Consider the following 14,529-nt stretch of genomic DNA (forward strand, 5'->3'; position numbering starts at 1 on the left):
CATAAACCAAATGCAAACCGATCTCCCCCTGCCCAACTTTTAAAGCTACTTCCTAAAAATATAAGACTTCAGCTCTAAACCAGGAAGCTTGTGTAATTAGTATCTTAGCAACTATAGTTATTTCATTTAAAAAAATTTCATGCATGGAAAGAAAAACAGAATCCTCACTTTAAGATCTGAAAATGAAACTACATTTTGAAAAGGGTGGCTTTCACATTAAAAGGATGATATACTGAGTAACACTATAAAGCAATTCAGAGGGGGAAATACTTAAGACGAATATTTCTGAGCTCTTCTCAAAGAGAGGACTAATTCTTCTAAAATCTCAAATCCACCCAAAGGGAAGAAAGGAATGATTTCTCCAATTTACCCTTACCTGAATCACCATTAATTCTTCTAACAGCCAGATATACTTACTTGTTTCTGTGGTGGAGTCAACGCTAAGCCCAAAGCCAAGCAATCACCCAAAACGCAAAGCATTTGCTGCTGGAGCCTGAAAATCCCCTTGATGAATGAAACTGCACCTCGTAATATCCACGTTCTGAGCCAGCTATTGGTTGCAAGAAGGCAGAGCGTGTGGAAGTCTGATTTGCCCCCTCCAGGGCATGCCTCTCTTATATCCTATCTCAGAAAGACTACAGACACACAGCTCCTAACTGAGTCAAAACTAGAAAGGTTCGTTTTTCAGTAGCATTCTCTCTAACACTACGGAAACCACGGTGAGACTCCTTCACTAGGCAATGCCAATGAAAGAAAGAATTATGTCAACATTGGCAATTTACAAATGAATCTCAAACCACTGCCAAAGTTCTTCGTGTTATATGACTGCCTACAAGTCATACATAGGTATAGGCATGGTGCACATTATTTTTTAAGTCAAGAATTCTGAGCCATGGTTTGGAGGTTCAAAATTGCCAAAAAGTAGTGAAAATTCTCTTAAGAAATTCAATCTTTGTGCTACACTAATAATGATCAACCAAGAAATTATAAGAAATTAAAACCAAGAATAATAGAGCAAAGACATAAACCCATCTTTCTAGAATTAGGGGTTTTCAGCACGTAGTCCTTGGACCATGTGCATTAGAATGACCTGAGATTGGACTTAGAATCTCTGGGGTAGGGGTGCCTGGGTGGCTCAGTCGGTTGAGCATCTGACTCTTGATTTTAACTCAGGTCATGATCTCAGGGTCCTGAGACTGAGCCCCGTGTCAGGCTCCACACTCAGCAGAAAGCCTGCTTGGAATTGTCTCTCACCCTCTGCCCCTCCCCGCCCCCCCCCAATAAATAAATAAATAAATCTTAAAAAAAAAAAAAAAAGAACCTCTGGGGTAGAGCTCAGGAATCTGCATGTTAATTAGATTCTAGGTTAATCTTATATACTTTGAAGTTTGAGGACTACTCCTCCCGTCAATGGAACTGAATAGTTGATTATAGTTGCTGTCACTTTCCGTTCTTATTCAGTTATTTTGTCTTTGATTACTGTTGAAGTCAGAAGCAGTAAGAAACACTAAAGCCTCCTCAGAACAATTTGTGGCTTTAACTCCCCAGGAAAGGAGAGCCAGTCTGGGTTCACCTGACCTTCCCCCTGACCCACACCACCTCTCTATCACTCCATTAAGAGAGAAAAGCTTGAGTTGCAGAACCTGAAAAATGCAGTACTTGAGGTTGAAATGAACATTACATTAAAAGATGCTGCCACTGGAAAAAAAAAATACACTGCTAAAAACAAGAAGAAGAAAATGAAGGAGAGAGGACACTCACATTTACTGACTGCTTACTGTGTTCCAGGTACCAGATCAAGAACTTTCTATCAGTTTGTTTGCCTCAGAAGTCTCCCCCAAAAATAACTTCTTCAGAAGTGTACAAACACACAAGTTCAGGAGTCTACATCTAATAGCAGGGACACGCCAGCAATGCATTCCCTAAGCTGGACTTCACATTGGCCTCCTGTGCCCATCTCCACCCCCATTGTCCCCTGAACATAAAGGATTTTTTTAAAAAGATTTATTTATTCTTTTGGTGAGAGAGAGAGAGCACATGCTCGTGCATGTGGGTTGGAGAGGCAGAGAGGGAGAGCAACTCAAGCAGACTCCTCGCTGAGCGTCAGGAGCCCGACAAGGGGCTTGATCCCACAACCTAAGATCATGACCTGAGCCAAATCAAGAGTCGGCTGCTCAACTGACTGAACCACCCAGGCACCCCCACATAAAAGATTTTTTTAAAAACAAACTGAGAAATGTATTTGAAATGATGCCATCTTTCCATAGTTCTTGTTTGTGGTACCTTCTTCATCCAACCTAACATTGTGGAACCTTCCAGAATATTTACAGTAATTTCTCATCACCTGTTCTCTACTTTGACCAAATTACTTCAGTCCAAAGTGCTGGGGGGAAACCCCATCATTATAACATGAGCAGTAAAATAAATGTTTTTTGAACATCATCAGCAAGTATGAAAATTACATTTCACTTTAATAAAAAGGATTTTACCTTCTCCTCAAATACACAAAGTTTCTACGGAAATTTTCTGGATAGAGGGACACCAACCAGCACACTTAGAAATAAGCTCTCCAGTTCGCCCCTTGGTGTTTCAGGACGACTAGGCACTCTGACATCTGCCAGTAAGGAAACCAACTTCATACCTTCAACTTTTCACCATGAGCTGATGTAGAATGTAGCTGGTGTTCCAAGTATTTTGTCTGACAGGAGAATTTGGATCTGTCAGGACAGCAGTTCTCAAACTATACGTTAGCACTGGAACCAATTTTTTCCCCCAAATGAAATCTTAGGAGAAAGTCCAGTATGGGCACCAGATGAGAGTGGAGCATCCTTAGTAGATGTGGCAGACTAGAGGGGGGAAAGTCCCTCCTTGGGGGTTTATTTGGGCCCACTTACTCATCATCCCCCAAAGTGACTGAGGCGACACTGCCAAGCCCCAAGGGCTCTACTGTTTTAAAAGACTTTTTATTTATTTATCTGGGGGGGGGATGGGGAGAGAGAGAGAAAGCGGAGGAAGGAGCAGAGGGAGAGGGACAAGCAGACTCTGTGCCAAGTGCAGACCATGAGTCGGGGCCCAATCTTTGACCCTGATATCATGACCTGAGCCGAAACCAAGAGTCAGACCCTCAACCAACTGAGCCCCCCCAGTAGCCCCCCAAGGGCTCTATTTTATCCTTTCTCATACCTTCTCATACCTCAACCCTTCTCATACCTGGGCTTGGTGACTTTTTAAAACTCATACATTATTCTATGTATGCCTTTGTTTCTCAAAGTTGGGCACACATAGAAATTTCTTAAATGTCAAGTCATATTTCAAATGCTGCTTACACTACATTAAACTTGGGAATCCTATTTTGTATTTGGCTAATGTGGATCCTAACACAAAAATTATGGTTTCTATTTTTATCTCTTTGGCAACGATATCCTTAGCATATTTGCAAGTTCAACGTCTTTTTGGGGTGGGGGAGGTGGAGGGATGTAGGTAGAGGGAGAGAGAGAATCTCAAGCAGGCTCCACGCCCAGCATGAAGCCCAAGAGGAGGGTCGATCCCACCACCCTGAGATCATGACCTGAGCCGAAATCAAGAGTTGGGACACCTAACCGACTGAGCCACCCAGGAGCCCCCAAGGTCATTTTATAAACACAAAATTTTGTCAGGATAATGAATTTTAAATGAGTAAGAACATCATTGGGACATATAAGATCCCCTGCTATGATTCTACTTTCATCAGTGGCCATTAGCTTGCTACAGATGGTACAATAAGTTTCAGACTATATATGAAAATGCAAACCAAAAAAAAAAAATTCCCTTGAGATTTAATATGAGGAATGAATTTAAAGTGTTGCCAGGTAATTGTTATTTTATTTTTTTTTAAAGATTTTATTTATTTATTCATGAGAGACAGAGGAAGAGAGAGAGAGAGAGAGGGAGAAGCAGAGGGAGAAGCAGGATCCCAAGGAGCAGGGAGCCCGATGCGGGACTCGATCCCAGGACCCCGGGATCATGACCTGAGCCGAAGGCAGACGCTTAACCATCTGAGCCACCCAGGCGCCCGGTAATTGTTATTTTAAAAATGTAATACCAGATCAACACACAGAAGAAAGACTGAAATGCCTTCATGAAGAGCCAATGCCTCTAATATTCTTCTAACAGGAAAATGTAACAGCCTTTTCTTTCTAAGTATTTTCTGCCTGCTGTTCCCCAGTTATATTTAAAAAGGTTAACGTGTCTCCTCAGGCAAAGACATCACATTTCCAGAGTTCTTGCAAGACAATGGCCAGAGTGAAGGAGCTGTCCTGAGTCACCTGGAACCACCAACTTGAATCAGGGAAAGGCCCCAATGTTCTGTCCCTCAGAATAAACATAGTGTTTAGAAGTAGCCAACTCTATGTCCAAGACAGTGTCATAAACATTTACATATATAGAAGGGATAAAAGTGACTTCTTGTTTCAAAATTCATGACTAACCATATTTCTCATTTCAAAATACTGTGAATTCTCCCATGATTTTCATTTTATTATTAAAAATAATTATGGGAGCACTCTAGTAGTACTTAGATGACTTTAAAATAGTCAACCTCTTTCCAGAACCAAAATCATGGTTAAGAGAAATAAAGACTGCAAATAGTCCTCAAACACCTGGTTATGTCCCCCATACGTATCTATGTCGATGGTTTAGAACTGAAGCTACTTTTCCCTGAGGAATGATGTTGCTCGCGACAGTAGCCAGATCAAGCCACAGAAACTTATTTCACTTATAATGTATCTGTAGTACTATATACCTGAAATGAAATGAATATTGTAACTGTGTTGCAATACTAGTAATTATATAAGGAATAAACTAATAGAACTAAGAATAATTTTTATTTTTCTGTGTGCAAATGTGTAAGAAAATTTAATCAGGAGAGGATGACCTCATGATTACTCGAAAGTTGGTAACACTGGTTATTATGCCTTATTTTACTTCCAAATATACTACATTCTTTTCCTTTGAAATGATTATATCCCTACCCTTGAGATTAAAGCTGTGACTAGCATCACCAGGGGGCTCTCCAGAATTGAACAGAGGGAAGAAAGGAAAAAAGCTTAGAAAAAGAGAGATTTACTTGAAATATAGAAAAAAAGTAGTAATATATGGCTGGAATTCACGAAGACTAAAACCTGAAAAAGGGGGTGGGCAAGAGGATTTAATAGAGTTCCACCAAGTTAAGATGGAAAAGTGTTGGATTAGACCTCTTAGCTGAGCCAGGAAAGCCTGGGATGGAGGTGGGGAGTCTGGGAGGCCGACCATAGGCAACGTGTGACTGGTCATACGGGTGACCAGAATGTGTGCGAAGCAAGTGTTTATAATGTGGGAAGGCTTTGTGTGGTAAACCTAGTAAGAATTTGTTTGCCAATCTTTCAAAAGAAGCAATTTATTTGGCCTGGCTGGTGACTCAGTCGATGAGAACAGAGTCAAGGCTCAGCATGGGGTAGTGAGTGGTATGTGCTTAGCTTCATGGTCACAGGGCATGAATAGCTCTAAGCAGTAGGCTCTCAAACACACAGTGCGGCCAAAAGGAACAAACCGAGCCTATAGACAGCACGGTAGAACTCTCTAGTTCTAACAACAACTCTCCGTTCTAACAATCAAATCATTTTTCTGTGGGACACTTAACTCCTTATTTAATTGGGGAGAGGAGGCATGGAATAGAAGTTAGGTTATCACGATCTGAAAAACTGGTTACTATTATCATACCTAACCTTAAACTATTTCCTGAAAATCATTATTGGACCCTATCTTCGAGTGATATGAGCTCCATGCAATTTTTCTTAAGTAAGCTCTATGCCCAGTGTGGGGCTCCAACTCATGACCTGAGATCAAGAGTTGCATACTCCACAGACCAAACCAGGCAAGTGCCCTGAGCTACATGCATTTTTAACGTCACAAATGTGCTAAAAGTAAATCTGAAATACAGTAATATTTAAAGGCCTTTTAGATCACAACACAAACTTTGCCCTTACTAAATAGATGGACTGCATTTTTGAATATGAGTATAAGCATGAGTGTGACTGTGTGTGTCTAAAGCTGGTGAATTCCCGTTCCATTACTGGGCAAGTACGGAAAGAAAAGGGAATACTGGTTACAATCAAAGGTATCCCCTCCCATTTGGTTCTGGAGAGAAGTCAAACTGACCTTACTGAAGTGTTTTTCAAACTGTAGGGCGGGTTGTAAAATAAATTCGATGCATTGCAAGCAGCATTTTTATAAAAATGAAACAGAATAGAATAAAATAGAAAACAAGAGTTTCTCACACTTAGTGTAACTACTGTTTTAGGTAACAGTTGTTTCTTTTATGTGTGTGTGTTATGTGTACTTTTTCATGATGTAAAACATAATCCTTTCTGTGATTCCCAGGGAAGAAAATGGTTTATTAGGAAAGAAGATTAAAGATCATGTTTGAAACGAGGTGGGACGATGCATGTGTGGATTTAATTTAACCGGCGCTGTGCCTACATGGCCTCATCTTGGAAACTGACCCACAAAGCAAGATGCATTTACATTAGTAATCAACAACTGTAAAGATACCATGCAAATCATTATTCACTCATTCGTCAGTTTAGTGTCTATTCTCCCTAGTCAGAGGTTATGGAGAGAGGATGAAATTATTTAAAAAAATTAAGTGGGGCCATATAATATAGTAATAGCCAACACATGCTGAGTGCTTATTATGCACCTGAAAGTGTTCTCATTGACTCATTTACATGTCATTAGCTCATTTTATCCTCCCAAGAATCCCACAAAGGTAAAGACTAATACTCTCCGTGTTTTACAGATGAAGAATCTGAGAAATTAAGTCAGTTGCCCCTGAGGCAGAGCTGCATCTGAACCCAGGAAGTCTGGATCCAGAGCCTTCACTCTTAGTTGTATCACATCCTTAACAGTTCATACCACAAACATCCCTAATGGAGAGGAAGTCTGTGACACTGGGGAGGAAGCAGGAAATCAATACACCCCAAAGGCAAACTTGTGCTAACACTCTTGCCTCGGCTGCACCTCCTGCTTTCTCCCGCGGTTAAAGCCCACCGTCGATGCCACAGTTAGCCTCCTTCACACTCTGATCCCCTGACACGTTCCCAACACGCTTCCCAGCAGATTAGTTCAAACTCCATCTCTTCTTTCCTTCCCTAGAAGACATGTAAAAGTGCATACCTACTTTTCGGTAATGAACTGAACTCTTATTTAAAGTTAAAAAGGATTCATTCTCGGGTGCTTCAACTTTCCTACTTAGCCAGTCATTGCCAACACATCTTCCATGTCTTAGCTCCTCAGACCAGTGAGAAGCTGGCAGCCCTTGTGGTTACTGTCGGTCTGGGTTACACAGAGCTCGGAGGGGCGCTTCTTTCTTTGCGCCCACTTGCATTACTCTCCTCATTGGTTTCAAACAAGATCCAAAGATAACGCAGGTATAAAATACACTGACAGGTGCACCCTTGTGTTTCAGAAAAATATGAAAGAATTATGTACCCAAGTTTTCTCTTTTTCATCTAATCTACCCCTGCCCCCCTTGCCTTCAGGATATATAGTAAGCGCTACAGATAGAGCCTAGACAGACAGTAAAAATAAGTAAAAATCAACACTATTCTTGGTAGCACAGTTACCTTTCCCAGCTACCAGGTCCACGAGTAAGAAACTAACGCAGTACTGTTTGAGCACTGAGCAAACATAACGTGCTTCTCCATCCTGAAAGGAGAAGGAAGTACTCTTCGTCTTCTTATACCATCTGAATTAAAATGGCCAGTGCAAATGAATCCTGGAACCAAAGGGAAACCACGTTTAGATCTTGGTCTGACCTCCCCACCTTGGCCACATAATTTGAAATTTTCCTTGTAAGAGCGCCTTGTGGCCAAACATAACTATCTTTCAAACTTAAATGATAAAATATTAATGCATAATGATGCACTGTATGTGGAGAATTAAACTATGAGAATTCAGGATTCTTTCAAAATGTAATGTAATACTCATATACTAAGACAAAAATCTGAGGCTTAAGTATATTGTGACAATGCCTTCCCAGCCTTTGCTTATCTATACATTCTCCAAGAAGCCTATTTAAAGTAAGGCAATGATACGGGCACGTGGCTGGCTTAGTAAGAAGAGCATGTGACTTGATCTCAGGGCCATGAGTTTGAGCCCCACACTGAGTGCACAGACTACTTAAAAACAAAAAAGTAAACTTAAAAAAAAAAGTAAGGCAATGGTTTAACAGTTTTATTTTTTTTTAAAGATTTTATTTATTTGAGAGAGAGAATGAGAGAGAGCACATGAGAGGGGGGAGGGTCAGAGGGAGAAGCAGACTCCCTGCCGAGCAGGGAGCCCGATGCGGGACTCAATCCTGGGACTCCAGGATCATGACCTGAGCCAAAGGCAGTCACTTAACCAACTGAACCACCCAGGTTTAACACTTTTAAAAAATACATATTACAGGGCGCCTGGGTGGCTCAGCAGGGAGTCTGCTTCTCCCTCTGACCCTCCCCCCTCTCATGTGCTCTCTCTCTCTTTCTTTCTCAAATAAATAAATAAAATCTTTTAAAAAATACGTATTACATAGAGTTCAGTCAAAATAGTATTTCCAACTGAATAATAACCGTGTACATGCCAGTGTCAATGTCATATGATTTTACCATCTATCACTACAATAATTTTTAGGTTATTTTTAGGTATCTTTAAAGTTACTTCTTTTCTAGGTCAGATTATACTGTTTATTTCTAACACATATTTATTGTGTCTAAAACCAATACTTTGGGCGCCTTGGGTGGCTCAGTTGGTTAAGCGACTGCCTTCGGCTCAGGTCATGATCCTGGAGTCCCAGGATCGAGTCCTGCATCGGGCTCCCTGCTGAGCAGGGAGTCTGCTTCTCCCTCTGACCCTCTTCCCTCTCATGCTATCACTCATTCTCTCTCTCTCAAATAAATAAAATCTTTAAAAAATAATAAAATAAAATAAAATAAAACCAATAACTTTTCACAGGGGCTAGGATACATTTTCTATAGTTTTTTTTTTTTTTAAAGGATGATTCAAGTATGTACCAATTCAGTTGAACAGTTTCTAAGAAAGATAAAGGCTTTGGATAAAATATGACACTTTTTACTAGTGGTATTACATACTGGGGCTTTTTTTTTGGTGATGATGTTCATTTTGCTGCCCATTTACCCTGTGTTTCACTGCTTGGGACCAAGAGCATTCATTTTGAAGACAGCCATCCAGATGAGGGTAGTTCTTGGCCATGAAAATCAGATTTTCTTAAATTGGGAAGCTGAATGATTTCTGGGGCAGGGGGAGGGGAGTCAAATGTAAAACTGTAGCCTCAGCAAGCTCAGTGCGTTAGTAAGTTAATGGCCAACACTAAAACTGCTTCTATACCAGTAAAAAATAATACAGATAATAACCTTCTGCACAGGAGCATTTTGTTTACTGAGGGAATCTGACAGATGCCCCCTGAGAACACACGAAATTAGGGGTGTTGTTCTCTAGGTTGCGAAGGGGTACACACACCTAGAAACACATGGAACTTCCCAGAGAGCAGCTACTGTTAGGAAAGAAGTGGGTCCAGGTTGAAAAGTAATCCCACACAAGCTTCGTGTTCACGGAGGCACGGACAGCTTCTCTCTTCCTTTCCTATCTGTGCACACGTCAGGCCGCCATGCCCCCCCCACCCCCCAGTCTAGCAGAGTAGGGAAAAAACAGAGCGCCAGGCATAGGACTAGGCTCTGCTTTCCAGGACACTTTGCTAAGACACGTGCTTTTCAGGTAGTGTGTTAAAAAACAAAAGACAAAGAAGACTGAGGTTTAATACCCATTATTGAAAATTATTCAAGTGAAAGAAACTCTTTAACCCGGTATATATATATGTCAAAGTACACTTTATTTTACCATATTATTTGTCAATTACACCTCAATAAAAGAAAAAAAAAAATCCCATTAAAACTTCCAGTGGAGTAAGTACTATCTCCATGTAGGATCAGTTTTGCCTTTTAATAGCTCTGTGGCCTTGGCAAGCCACAGGGAACTCACTTTCCTTATCTGTAAATGGAAAAGGTTAAGGTAAATGTCCTCTAACCTTCCTTTCAATTCCAAATTCTCAAGCTTAAATTTAAATTATTTTCCAACTTATTTTCCCCTTCCAGTATTTTGATCTTAATCCTATACTCATTTTACCTTAAAAGAAAAAAAAAAAAAGATGGGAGTAGTGGGGGAGGGGAGCCAGGAAGGCTTATCAAGACAGATTCTCTCTAACTTCCTGCTTCGCCCTAGACATTCATAGTTTTAAGAATAGGCAAGTGAATATGAAACGTAATAAACTCCCTATGTATTAATTCTAAACACGTGGCAATATTTGCAACGTATTTTATTTTATTTTTTTAAAGATTTTATTTATTTGAGAGAGAGAATGAGAAAGAGAGAGCACGAGAAGGGGGAGGGTCAGAGGGAGAAGCCGACTCCCCGCTGAGCAGGGAGCCCAGTGCGGGACTCGATCCCGGGACTCCAGGATCATGACCTGAGCCGAAGGCAGTCGCTCAACCAACCGAGCCACCCAGGCGCCGTGCAACGTATTTTAAGTTATAGAGACATTCCTCTTTTTCACAATTACATATTGAGCCACTTCTAAATCCAATGCCAACCCCCTGTGCTCCAGAAAACAAAGAACTCTAAAGCAAAAACTAAACAAGAAAGTAAGTTATGATTAACCATGGTATTGTTTCTTCCCATTAAGGGGGTCAACTGAAAACTGGTTGTAGGTATTTGTATTTATTTGCCCCTTCAATGAAAGGTGCTGGATTTATCTTCTTCCAATTATTGATGTAGACATACCCAAAATACTGAAATCCTTTGGAATCTGTCTGCCTTATAGTTCCTACTTGCAATAGCAAGATATACCATGTACTTGTGAAAATACAGGACACTCAGGAAATATATTCAGATACTCATGCTGATTACACAGACTTTAAAAGGGAATGCTACCTCTAATTTTTAAAATTTTACAATATTTTAAAATATTACACTATTCTATCTCTGAGGACTAAACAGTAGACTGTAAACTGCAAATGTTTACTTAAAAATCTTTAACATCAGGACTATTAAAGCGATGCTCCAAATTTAGAAAAATCTGAGTTTTTTTTTTAAAGATTTATTTATTAGAGAGAGAGAGTGGGGTGGGAGTCTCAAGCAGACTCCCCACTGAGCATGGGGAGCCCAACGCCGAGCTCGAACTCATGACCCTGAGACCATGACCCAAGCTGAAAACAAGAGTCGGATGCTCAACAGACCGAGCCACCCAGGTGCCCCGGAGTTACACTTTTTAATTCTATTAAAACCCCTTTTCTTTCAGTAAGTGGTATTTTCCTTTCTGGCTATCACAGCTAATCAACAATATAAAACAAAAAGCTTTTTCTAAAGCTTTAAGTAAGCAACATTATTCCGAGCCAACCAGCATTCAGGGACTGGCGATGGCTCATTCCCAACGGGGGTTAGATAGCTGAGTTCTCTCTCACACGAGACTCACTGAGCTTCCTTGTGCACACTCTGTAAAACTGGGATAGCAGGGGGTTGGGGAGAGGGGGTAACTGGATGACAGGCATTCAGGAATGAGCATGGTGTATTTTACAAAACTGATAAATCACTGACCTCTACCTCTGAAACTAGTAATATATTATGTATTAATTAACTGAATTTAAAGAAAAAAAATAAGAGTGGGATGACAGCAATATCCATCTACCCTCATGCTCCTCACCCAATGCTCAGCACATAGGAAATACTCACTCAGGGCTGGTAACATCGTTTTCTTTGCATATGAATGGTCACAAAAAATACAGATTAGATCAAAACAAATCCATCCCTAACTATTAGAAGCACAAGGAAAAGAACGTACTGAGAGTGCCCCTGAGTAGCCCTGTACGTGGCAACAACAGTGGCTGCTATGTATTGAGCACTTACAGTGGACCAAGCAGTTCGCTTCCCTTATTTCAGGACAACCACCATATAACCAGACTGAAGCACTGAAGTTCAAAACTCGCAAGCCATACCACACTCCATTTCCTCTCTTATTGTTTATGGTCTTCTGTTTCTTCTCTTCATGCTTTTAAAAAGTGCTTGGCTACCTGATGTGACTTCTCCCACTCTTCATGATCAGTCTAGGTGCCTTGATAAAAGGAGTAATGGTTTCTAGTTGCACTTCAGGTTCCCCTCTCAGAACAGGTGTAAAGGAAGATGGCCAGAAAAATTGGGCGAGTGTGAAATATTTTTTAAAAATACATGTTATTCTTCTGGCTTGGGGTTATTAAACTCAGAGTATTTTATGTTCCCAAACGTTGTTTCTCTTTCTGCCATCATTTGTCCCCTTGAACCATTAATAACCTTCTTTTCTGCCATTTCCTGAAGCCATAGGTACAGGCTTGTTCGAGAACACTTAGTTTCTCTTCTGCAACGGAGGGAAGAGACAAGTGCTGTGAGGGAAGCCACGGCAGGGGTGAGGTTTTAGCTTCCTCTCCTGCACACTATCAAAGCTCTTGATTAAAGGGACCATCATACACATTTTGGTGTTTTTTACTGGCTGCTAGGCACGTACTGTGTACTAGGAGTAGACAAGGACAGAAAACTGGAGCATGTTGCCTCATTTATTATCTGCAAAACCCTAGAAATAGGTGGATATTAGTTTTGTTTAAAAGAACCACTCTGCGAGGCACCTGGGTGGCTCAGTCAGTTAAGCGTCTTGATTTTGGCTCAGGTCATGATCTCGGCTCAGGTCATGATCTCAGGGTCATGATCTCAGGGTCATGATCTCAGTGTCGTGAGACTGAGCCCTGCATCGAACCCCAAGGTGAGCCCCAAACTGGGCTCTGTGCTGGGTGTGGAGACTGTTTAAAATTCTTTCTTCCTTGGACCCTCCCCAGCTTGTGTGCTTGTTTTCTCTCTCTCTCTCCCTAAAAAAAAAAAATTAAAGTTAAAAAAATGAAAGAACCACTTTGCACATTAAAATCTTTAAAATCTGTTGCATGCACTGAGTGGTCTTAGGTGTATATAATTATGATTTCTTTATAAATAAAGTTGCCTCTGAAATCAACAACAAAAAACTTGCTAGAATAAGCACTGCACAGAAGTCACTATAATATTCCAATTAGGACGTCAAAATAAAGAAGCACAGATTTTAGATTCCTGTTTTCCAGAACTAGACTTATAACTAGAACCAAATGTACTACCCATATAACAAACAAAGCTGCAAACCTAAACCATTTAAAAAGTTCTTAACTATCTTGGAAGAGTGAATTATCATTTCCAAAAGTTTTAAATGGATCTCGGCTTACTGGGTGCTTTACTAAACTATCAATTTGTGGTCCCGTTAAAGAACACATGAAGGGAAGGAATCTAGTTTTACCATGAAACCCTTTTCCCCATTAGGTATTAGCTTCTGACTGGGTGATGGGATATGAATACTTTTCAGTTCCTTGGATGTGGAGCTGGAGATGCTAAGACTGCTTCAGGGGGTCAGGTGAATGACCTCAGTGCATTCCAACATACAAACTTACCTGCGCATCATGAAAGTTTAAGGTCCTAAAAATGACAACATGATAAACTTCAGGATAGCAAAACAATGCAACTCTACATCTGAGCCAGCAGGTGTCTCTCTACAGCCCACGATGCCAGCCCAAAAGATCACAGGATACAGAAGACCCCCGCACTGCTATAATTTTGTGATCCCGGAACCATGTAAAGGCATGAACTGTGAGATCAGGCCACCAGAAAAGGTATGTTTCTGAGAAATTGAATTTGGGGATCTAAGCAGATACGGGAATTAATGAAAAGTGTTACTTTTTTGAAAATTACATTTAATAGGCAAGATCTAATAGCACAGAGGAATCTGTTTCACTCAAAATGGTAAAATGATTCTTGGCTACTGGTCAGCAGAGGAAGGTCAAAGTTCAAACAAAGAGACCTGAGAAGTGAATGGTATGTGAAAAATAGAAACACAAGCTTAGTTACTAAGGGAAGGAGAGGGGCACCTGGGTGGCTCAGTTGGTTGAGTGTCCAACTCTTGATTTCAGCTCAGGTCATGATCTCAGGGTCCTGGGATCGGACCCCTGGAGTCAGGCTCAGCACAGAGTCTGAGTTTCTCTCCCTCTGCCCCTCCCCCATTTGCACGCACTCTCTAAAAATAAACGAATCTTTAAAAAAAACAAAAACAAAAGGAAGGAGAGAGTTTTGCACAAAAAGAATTAAAATAAGGCAAGTCTGAGGGAGTGTTTAGGGGTAACAGAGACTTGTGCACGTTACTACAGAACATGGAAAGGAAGAAAGCATGTATCCCTACCACACCTAAAAATACTACAAGCTTGTCAAAGTACAACTGACCAGTGGGATATGAAACCTATTCTGTAGGTTATAAGGAGCATTAGAGACAAAAGAAGCAAGAAGAAAGAGGAAAAAAAAAAAAGGAAATTATATCACAGCTCACAAATAGTAAAGGTATTATTTTGGGAAACCATACATCCACAT

General features: G+C 40.6%; 1 protein-coding gene across 8 annotated transcripts in view; it reads right to left on the reverse strand.

Annotated features, from left to right (window-relative positions):
* The window catches only part of LOC148162538 (uncharacterized), a 212,497-nt gene that overhangs the window by 85,627 nt on the left and 112,341 nt on the right, over window positions 1–14,529 (reverse strand). Inside the window, exon 6 of one of the 8 annotated variants that reach the window (XM_088018639.1) lies at window positions 7,641–7,792. The exons of the other annotated variants lie outside the window; for them this stretch is intronic. The gene's annotated coding sequence lies outside the window, so the exon portion shown is untranslated. The remainder of the gene's footprint in view (window positions 1–7,640; window positions 7,793–14,529) is intronic. 8 annotated transcript variants of the gene reach the window in all.

Source organism: Eumetopias jubatus, unplaced genomic scaffold, assembly GCF_037043125.1.
Source record: "Eumetopias jubatus isolate StellerSeaLion01/CBP00866 unplaced genomic scaffold, mEumJub1_p1.0 scaffold_14, whole genome shotgun sequence".
NCBI lineage: Eukaryota > Metazoa > Chordata > Mammalia > Carnivora > Otariidae > Eumetopias > Eumetopias jubatus.